The sequence below is a fragment of the Salminus brasiliensis genome, chromosome 13, assembly GCF_030463535.1.
Source record: "Salminus brasiliensis chromosome 13, fSalBra1.hap2, whole genome shotgun sequence".
In the NCBI taxonomy this organism is placed as follows: domain Eukaryota; kingdom Metazoa; phylum Chordata; class Actinopteri; order Characiformes; family Bryconidae; genus Salminus; species Salminus brasiliensis.
In genome coordinates, this window is record NC_132890.1 from 31,714,903 (window position 1) to 31,724,312 (window position 9,410).

General features: G+C 40.6%; 1 protein-coding gene across 1 annotated transcript in view; it reads right to left on the reverse strand.

Annotated features, from left to right (window-relative positions):
- The window catches only part of LOC140575101 (tyrosine-protein kinase CSK), a 53,864-nt gene extending 45,114 nt beyond the window's left edge, over positions 1 to 8,750 (reverse strand). Inside the window, exon 1 of the mRNA XM_072695260.1 lies at positions 8,592 to 8,750. The gene's annotated coding sequence lies outside the window, so the exon portion shown is untranslated. The remainder of the gene's footprint in view (positions 1 to 8,591) is intronic.
- Positions 8,751 to 9,410: the final 660 nt, after the last annotated feature.

Below are 9,410 nucleotides of genomic sequence, written 5' to 3' on the forward strand. Positions count from 1 at the left end.
TTTTAAACTCAAGAAGCAAGCATCAGATATCAAAAATGTCTTAGCTGATCAACTGTATCAGGCTTAAAAGAAAAATCATGCACAATTAATTCTCACCAAACTGCTTCTTTAATTTTTTACCATATTGCTTTAGCAAACACGTGTTCCCGCATGACCACAGAACAAACGCTCGAGTGGCCAGTATGGTAGGCCAGGCGCTGGCCAGATGGAGGCATCCGTTGGATATCTTGCCCCCACCATCAACTCACAATACCCCCATTCTGCTGGACACACACTCGCAGACATGCACGCTGGTTATTGTGGGTTTGCGCGCACACACACACACACAAACACACAGAGAGACAGAAAGAGCAGGAAGAAAGAGTTATGGCTTTCAGCCACTGCCGGACTCACTGGGGACAGAACACTCTTGTCTCAATACAATAATCACATGCAGCTAAAATGGACACTTGCGGATTCATGCTAACAGCCTAAGAGCTTAAGAGGAGGAGTGGGTGATATGGCTCAAATCCTCCATGATAATATGCTGCATATGTTACATCATGGTAATGGTCGACAAGTGCACATGTAGAATAACTTAATGCTGATGGATCTAACCCTCCAAACTTTCGAACAGTACACTTCAGTACTAAATGGTTCTTCACCTGATTAAATACAAGGAAAATCTGTGTTAGAGATTTCTTTATAGAAACAACAACAGCAGCAGCAGCAACAGCAACAGCAGACTAAGTGCAAGATTGCATTAATGTTGCTGGTTTTAATAACACTGCAAAAAGGACTGATTTACCAATGTATTCAGTTCTGTTGTGTACATTAAAATATCTGATATACACTTGTTAAATATGTGCATTTATATTAAAATAAGCCACTGTCAACCTACAAAGTCAGGCTTACTGTTTTCTAAAACACATCATGAGTCTGTTTCATGCACAGATTTCTTCATACAGTGTCATTTCATTGGACAAACTGTCCAAAGCAGTTGTACTCAAAGTCTTCCTTACATTCATGATAAAATGAAAATGTACTCTGTATTTTTTAATGTATCCTTCATTAGAATAAGCTACAAACCAATATTTAAAATGCAATCAGTCAATTAACATACCATAATTTACTGTGAAACTGCCGAAATCTTGCTATGATACACATTTTTGGTCATACCGCTTAATCGTTAGGTATATATTTTTTTTGTTTGAAACATTAAATATGTAATAAATAAGTTTTCAATTTGTAATAAAATGACATGTTTCTTTTGATGCCCAAATGTCTATTTATTAATATATTTTAATTTGGTCTAAAAATAACAATTTGGGTGTCTACATTGTAACTACAGTGCCCATTACAGTTTAACCATCCAGTGCTGGGATAACTGCTCTGCTTGATTTCTATCCTTTGGTTTTGAGTTCATAAAGAAATGAGCCTTAAAACTATTTTAATCTGCGAATGTAATTGTTATTTTTATAAAATTGTTCTGTTTTAAACGACTCTAAAAACTGCCAGAGATACAGTTCAGTCAAATTCGGTGAATTAAATTTGCATCTGTAAATTAGTGTTGCAGCACCAAGACTAACATCGCTAACAAACACTACAAGTCAAAACTCACCCAAATCTTTTCAGTAAATTTTCAGGACCACTTGCTCGCCTTAACCTGGTCAAACAATGTCCAGCTGTAGACTCATCAGTGAGGTTTAGGAGACAGTTTAGGTTTAACCGTGAACAATACACATTATCAAATCTTCATTATGCTCACAACGTGTTTATTACCACAATGACAAGTCTCCATTTCAAGTGAAGACCTGGATGTGGTTTGAACAGACTGATTGACGTGAGTGGGCAGGTACTACCAGAAAAGATATGGGTCACCATTGTAAGCAACGCAAGCCTCGTAGCTCCAGTGCACAACTGAAGAAGCAGAATCTGGACACCCAACATGTCTTGGCTGATGGACTGTAAAAATTAGATTTTTCACGTAATCATTGCTTTAATAACTAAAAGACACACATATTGACAGTTACTGCAAACTTCCTCTCGTATAATGAGAGAGATATTAAAGGCCAAGCTCTGCACTTTTAGCACTAGCATTCAAATGGCTGGCTGCCGTTTTCGAGAAGGTTTCGTGCTGCATGGACAAATCCCATTATTTGGCTACACTGAACTTCTGCAGTGCTGCAACAACTGTGCAGACTAAACCCACCGACGGAACTGTGTGTGCAAGTTGTGTGCATGTGCAAGAGTGAGGGGAGCGTGCCAATCATCAGTCGACCTCTGCTTATGAAGGCTAACTTAAAACACACATACTTATCGTTTACAGGATCTCTGTAATTGGTGTAAAACCATAGCAATTATGATCCATGCAGTTGTCTGGTGTGCTAGAGTACTGACTTCCATGGTGCTACATGGTAGAAGAACATCCTATCACCTAATTCTAGCCTAAATAGAGCCAAATGCTATGCTGCAACGAGTTTATTATAGGGTCAATATCGACACCCATTCACCCTACCACCGCTTAGCCCCTCTCATTGTCACCATAGCTCTCAGGAGTGCTGTATTCATCTCTAGGTGCTTCTTGAATAAAACATAGGCCAGCCAATCAGAACAGAGCTTATTTGTCTTATATATGTTTATCCATCTTAATATGGTACAGTAGCATCCATCCATCCATCCTTCTTTTTATCTGCTTCATCCAGGTCAGAGATGCTGTGTCTTCCACACCCTACCCGAAATCATTGGCGAGAAGGTGAGAATACCTCCAGGACAGAGTGCCAGTCCATCACAGGGAACCACACATCCATTCACAATTTAGCATAACCAATAGGAGCCAAGACTATTTTTGGGAGGTGGAAGGAAACTGGAGTACCTAGAGGAAACCAACAAACCGTGCAAGAACACTGGCCCCCAGTACTGAAACTGAAGAACCCTACTCTTGATTGTTCCAGCACTGCCCACCTTGGCCAAAGTATATGAGAGGAACAGGAGGAACAGGAGGAGAACAGTGATGAGGCTGGTTAAACCACACTGTGAACAGAAGAAGACACTGTGAGCCCAGGTTTGGCTGTGTGGGCAAAGTTTCCAACCATCCAAAAGCAGAGGATGACGGATATCATGTAATCATTCACACCTAGAGCTGCTCCAGGATCTAAGACCACTTACATAAGACACACTGCGCTTAAAATAAAGCCCTGCCTCCAGGTACACTTCAGAGAGCAACAAACTCAAACTGATCCAACAACAAACACCCTGATGTACATAAAACGACAGATCCAGAGCACAGGCTGAGGAGGTTTCTGGAATGTTCTGACATTTTATAAAGGGGGTTGAGCACTAACACAAAGCTCCACAATTCAACCAAAGATGTGTGATCTGGGATCAGCTCAGCCCATCCGCACAATTACACTCAGTGGGATTAGGGCCCCGTCGATGTGAAGACTTTGCACAGCACAGAAAAAAAAAAGTGTGAAGAGTGTGGAATGAACAAAAATGAATATTTCATGACAGTCCCTGGATACTCTAATCTGATTAACTCTGCAGTTCAACTCTGTTCAAACTGTTTCACCTCTAATAATAAACAGAAATGAACTAGTGTGTGTGCTTTCTAACATTATGTACTCAAATCTAACATCACTGAGAACCCAAACAGTCGGTCATCAGCCACGTCGGACACACCGAAGACCTAAAGCAGCTCATCACAAGAAACAACCACAGCACTTTCACAAAGATACTACAGGTCTACATAAAACCACAGACACCAAGAGCATCTTCTTAAAGCCCCATTTACAGAGACCTAAAACATTGTGTTCATGTTGTCAGGAGGTCAAACGGTCTGTTTTTAGTAAGCATCCGTGTGGGTGAACGAATCTACCAGCATTAGCAGCCATGGAAACTGGGTTCAAGGTCTATACCTGAATACCTCTGGTCCAGACGAAGAACACCAAACTACAGGAACAAACACACATTTTCAACTATAGCCAAGAAATATATCAAATGTTTATTATATGTTAGCATTGATTATTATAATGTAGGCAGCATCAATATCACAGTCAAGTCATAAATGTGTCCTTGTGTTCACCTTGATTAATTCTGATCAGACGGTTTACTGTAACGTTGCACCCATACTGATACTGTATCGGTATCAGCAATAGAGAGAGCACCGATACCATGAAGCTTACTGACCCCTAGGGCTGGGTGATATGGTTTTAATAATATCTCAATAAGCCATTTTCACGATGCATGATATTAATTAAGATACACTAACACTTTAAATTCTTTAAAACTTCAAACAGCTCCACTGCATTTAATTAAAAATGACTAAATACATTCTTTGCAACGTAATGTGCAGTTAATCAGTGTCCTTTAAGCACTGATGATACCCTTAATGTGCTTAGAAAAGAACACTGTCTACCACGATAACAAAATATCACGATACACTAAAATACCGTCATATTGAATACAGCTCTACCGACACCTGATATTTCTCGTTTTTACAAAGAACATTTTTGTTTGTCTATTTTGTTTTGAAACCAAACATTAAAACAACCAGTAAAAGCCAGTCATAAGTAGTTATTACCATTAAACAGACATTTAATAGAATTTTTACATTATTATTAATAGTTTAATATTAACAGCACTTTCCACTTTTTTTAGGGATAAGATACAAAAAAAGCATGGTTTCGGTGCATCCAAGATTTACGGTATTGAGCCTTTTTGCAGTAAACGTTTGAATCTATGCAGCAATTTGTTTACTTCCAAATTCTTATTTTACAGTCTATAATCTTATTTTTGCATTTACTAAATATAATTTGGCCCAAAATAATGGGGGTTCCCATTTAAAACAAACAAACAAAAAAAACTTAAGGCATTTTCATGCATTAATATCATGAGTATGTCACATATAGTCATTAATGTGTCATAAATTATATTATAATTATTATTATTATTATTTTTTTTAACTATGCTGTCCGGTTTAGTTGTCATCCAGTTGATTCACCAAGTTTTACAGAACAATCCAGTGGGTTCTTTTGTCACAGAATCCTCCAAAGCACTTCTACAGGGTTTGCAAAGGCACTACTAACAAGTGTCGACTGTATGTGAATCAAACAAAGAAACATGTCAAATTCAGAAGGGAACAAGAAACAATAGTAAAAGGCAGATACATTTTCTGCCTTGTTTTTGCCCTTTATATATACATTCCCGGGGCTTTCTGTCTCAAATCTTTTTTCCATTTCTGATGCAGCTCTCAGACCTCTGCCAATCACCTCACAAAAAGTGTGCGAGGTGTTTCTGTGGTAGAGGTCATCTGGTGCTTTTAATACCCTGCAAAAAGATACTAGAAGACAGGCCTACTGAATCAATATCGTACATGTAAGGTTCGATGTTCTGCAGAGACAGGGCTGTCATTTAAAATGCATCCGTAAGCCTTTTTCAGCTCTCCAATAAAAAGAAAAGAATGGGTGAAGCCGGCCACAGAGTGTATTGGATGTTGTGGTGAGCCCAGTTTTAGCCATACAATCCACTCATGTTCACCAAAACGTCAGGCCTATTTTCAGTCTACAGAAGACATGCATTTCTTCCAATCCCCCGAATTAAAGATGCAAAAATAAAGAGAAAAAAAGGCCTAGCAAGCATGCAGAACTTGCTTTCTTCAGGGCTAGCCAATTATACCGGTGTAGGGAAATTGCCGGCCTAAAACAATAATGACATTCAGGTCTACTGACAGATATTGATAAGAGTTATTGATAGAGTTCTCCAGTAGCACAACTGCCTAAGGTTTTGCTCTGTTCTAGGGAGGTCACAAAACTGCCGGTTATATATATCTCAAACCACAGGTCGTATATGTCAACTGACACTACCGGTCAATGCCAGATATCGATACACCAGTCAGGCCCTGATCGTGCCACAATTTTCACAATTAAACTCTATTACTATTAAAAGAAACAGCCAGGACAAAGCCAATTTTGTGCATTTTTGCTTAAGACTTTTAAATGAAATTATTATACTTATCAAATTAATAATTATAAGTTTTAAACAGCCTAAAGAATAAAGTATTTAAAATGCTTCCAATGTTATAAGCAACTTGGAATCCCTAAAAAGCCTATGCATGGTTTCATACAGTGCAATTAACCTTCTACTTTATAGTCTTTAATAAAAACCACTTGATAAATAAACAAAATAACCAGAAGACTTTCTAATTACTAACAGAAATGACAGAGACAGCCTAACGAGGTCCATCAAAGCCTCCTTATGAAAAGACTTCAACATATAAAGAAGAGGTTCGTCAATGACCGCAGTGCTTAGACATGATCTGCCCTGCTGGGGCCTCTAGCCTGGACTTCGCTTCCTTATCCACACATCACTCAAGCGCCTCCACAGCCTGGATATTGACAGCAAGCTCTGGCTTCTGCAGGGCGTGCAGCAGTCAGGAGCTATATGTAGAACGAATTTGCATGAATAAGTCACTCGCGCAAAGTTTCTTAGATGACCTTTCGTCACTGTGGCATATTTTATAGCTGCAGAAAGCAATTTCAAAAGTGTTGCTGACATCATGGTTGAATGTATTCACGATTATGTACTGTAACCTCAGTAAACACAGTGATACTGAAGCTGGAACAGACTGTAAATAAACTGTGTAAAATGAGAGAACTGTGCAGAGCGGTAGAAGGGATGCAAATCTCCCAAAACAATCTGATTACAAATTCAGTGTTTTCTTTGTACCCTTCTAACAGAGCCATCAATGAACATTATTCGGACAGTGCGGTACATTTAGAAGGTAACACCAGTTTATAATCTGGTATAATCTAGTGGCACATGAAAAGGTAACGTCTGCAGTTTTAGTGCTTTGACTGTGTTGGGCTGCTTCTCCTCCAGACGTTTGTCTATTTTCTGCTGTTAGTTTAAAATTTATCTACTGCAGGATGCCCGGTTTTTATTAGAAGCACATCTTACCTAAACAGTTTTGCTGTATTATATGTAGAAAAAGATAGATCAGATCAGAATCGGCTGATACTCAGCATCGCGGTGCTCATATTGCATCGGGGCAAAAAAAAGCATCTGAACAGCCTTAGATATTTTTGTAAGCAAAAGCAAAACCTGACTGCATTTCACCTCTTACATTCAGCTTGAAGTTAATACTTATAATAAAGTGCTAATGTTCAGACATGTGAGCCTTATGCTGCATTTTGAGGAATACTGAGAGGACCTATGTGGCTTCAACCTCTGTGTATTTCATCTCATAAACCAGCTATAAGAAACCACATCCGTTGCGTCTTTACTAAACTAATATGTATTTCCCAATCTCTGTGCATCGCCGTAGAAGAACCACTCAACCTGATCCATAACTGGGCCTAGTCTACATGCACCAGGTGGGGCCTGGGGGGCTTGGCATAAGGACACGCCGGCTCAGACACAACATACGGACCCTTCACATGTTGCTGTCTGGCTCCTCTAAATCCTCCAGGGATTCCAGCATGCCAAAACTGAATCCCTCTCTTTCCACACAAGACCAACTCTACGAATTTCTCGCTTCATTTCCGTCCATGTTTGTCTGTAATTTTTAAAAAAAAAATTAGTTACTAAAAACATCACCTGATGGACTTCAGCCGATTATTAATTAATGGTTCAACTGCAAAGCAGGTTGAAGAAATGCCTTCAATTTGTGTGTGTGTGACTTAGAAAGGTGTCCTGGGGTAAGGGCGACCTGGGACAGGGGTCAAAAGCTCACCTGAAGCACTGATACTGAATACTGAAGCATGTTTAATGCAGGGCAATACCTGACACTGGATACAATGCACTGCACAGCAGGTTAACAGCTAACGTGATGATGCATGTAAACAGATATCTAGCACTGGCTAAACAGCTGCAGAAATATAGGAAAGCACAGATTATAGATTTAGGGCTTAGGTGGTTCTGCACCGATCAGGACCGAGCTGCTGAGTCCAGCCACGCCTCGGTCTATCCAAACCTGCGCGCGCGCACACACACACACACATGCACACACAGCACATTCAGCAGCACTGCAAGTTTTATGCACACCCTTCCAGTCTTGCTGCTCTGGGCAAATCATAAACCTGACAAATCTGAGCTGATTTATTTTATTTAGCTATAGTTAGATACCAAAGAAACAACAGTGCCATTAGCAAGCTAGCTACCTACCTACCTTTCGAGTCCCCGACTGTGGTTAAAAAGAAACTACACGTTTTTGTCCGTTTGCTAAAGATAAACTCAAATATTCACCATAAATGTGGCAGAGCAACCTCAACAAAATCTGTCAAATACCGCTCGTGGGAAGCGGAGGGAAGTGGTTAGCTAGCTAGCAGGCTAATAAACCATAACACGGCGCTGACTACTGACAGAAAGTCTTAGTCTATTAAACCAACAACCGCCAATAATGGGCAAAAGTGTGGCTAGAAAGGGCATAAACACACTAACTGCCAGAACTGTGAACAATTGCGCTGCTTTTCGGGTCGGTATGTTGTCGCATACTGGAGCTACAGCAGCAGCAGCTTCACTGGCTTGACTCAAAACACAGCCAGTAACGGTAACGGTGCCGTTACCGCCAGCTACGGCAAAGGCCGACACGTCGCTCGGTTACTGCAACTCACCGTGGACTATGTCTTCAGGAATGGTGGCTAAATGTTTCTGAACACGGCTTCGTGGACCAGGGCTCGGTTGCAGTAACATCCACAGACTGAAGAGCCCGAAAAGGCACCGACTCCGCCGCCCAGGCCCGCAGAGGAGGAAATGGTCTCCGTTCCGTTCAGGCGCTGAGCGCGCATGCGCAAACCCTCGACATGCCAGAGCCCGGTGTCACAGGCGCTCCGTTCACGCATGCGCACACCCGAAAGCATGTCAGTGGCGTTTGCTGCGATGCATGTGTGGAAGGGTGATGTAGTGGGTTTAAGGTTTAAACAGGCTATTCTTTGGTGTCTGGGGTCTTTAATTACCCATACACACTCAACACGGTGGTGGTGGTGGTGGTGGTGGTGTTCTGTTTGTGTGCTGCTAATTGTTATTGATTAATTTGATTTTTTTTTTTAAGCAGACAGTGCACAGCTTTATTAACTAGGTGAAATGTTCAGGTCTGACTCTGTGCTGCACACTTCTGCATGGATGAACACATGGTTTAAGGTCTCATTTAGCACTGGTGAGGTGCGCCACCTGTCGGTTGTACAAACTCAGATGCGTTATTAAAAGGTTAAGCGGCGAGCGCCCCCCTGAGGGTGAAATGGTATAATGCGCATTGTATCGATACTAAGCAATACTAAGCGATTTTTTAAAACATTATACACTGTATTGTGTGCATTAAAAATAAATTAATAAATAAATAACTTGTAGGGCCATAGCAATGTGTGAGTGGGAGGGTGGGAGGGACTTAACTACATTATTAGCTACATTATTAAATGCACATATGTTCATTTACA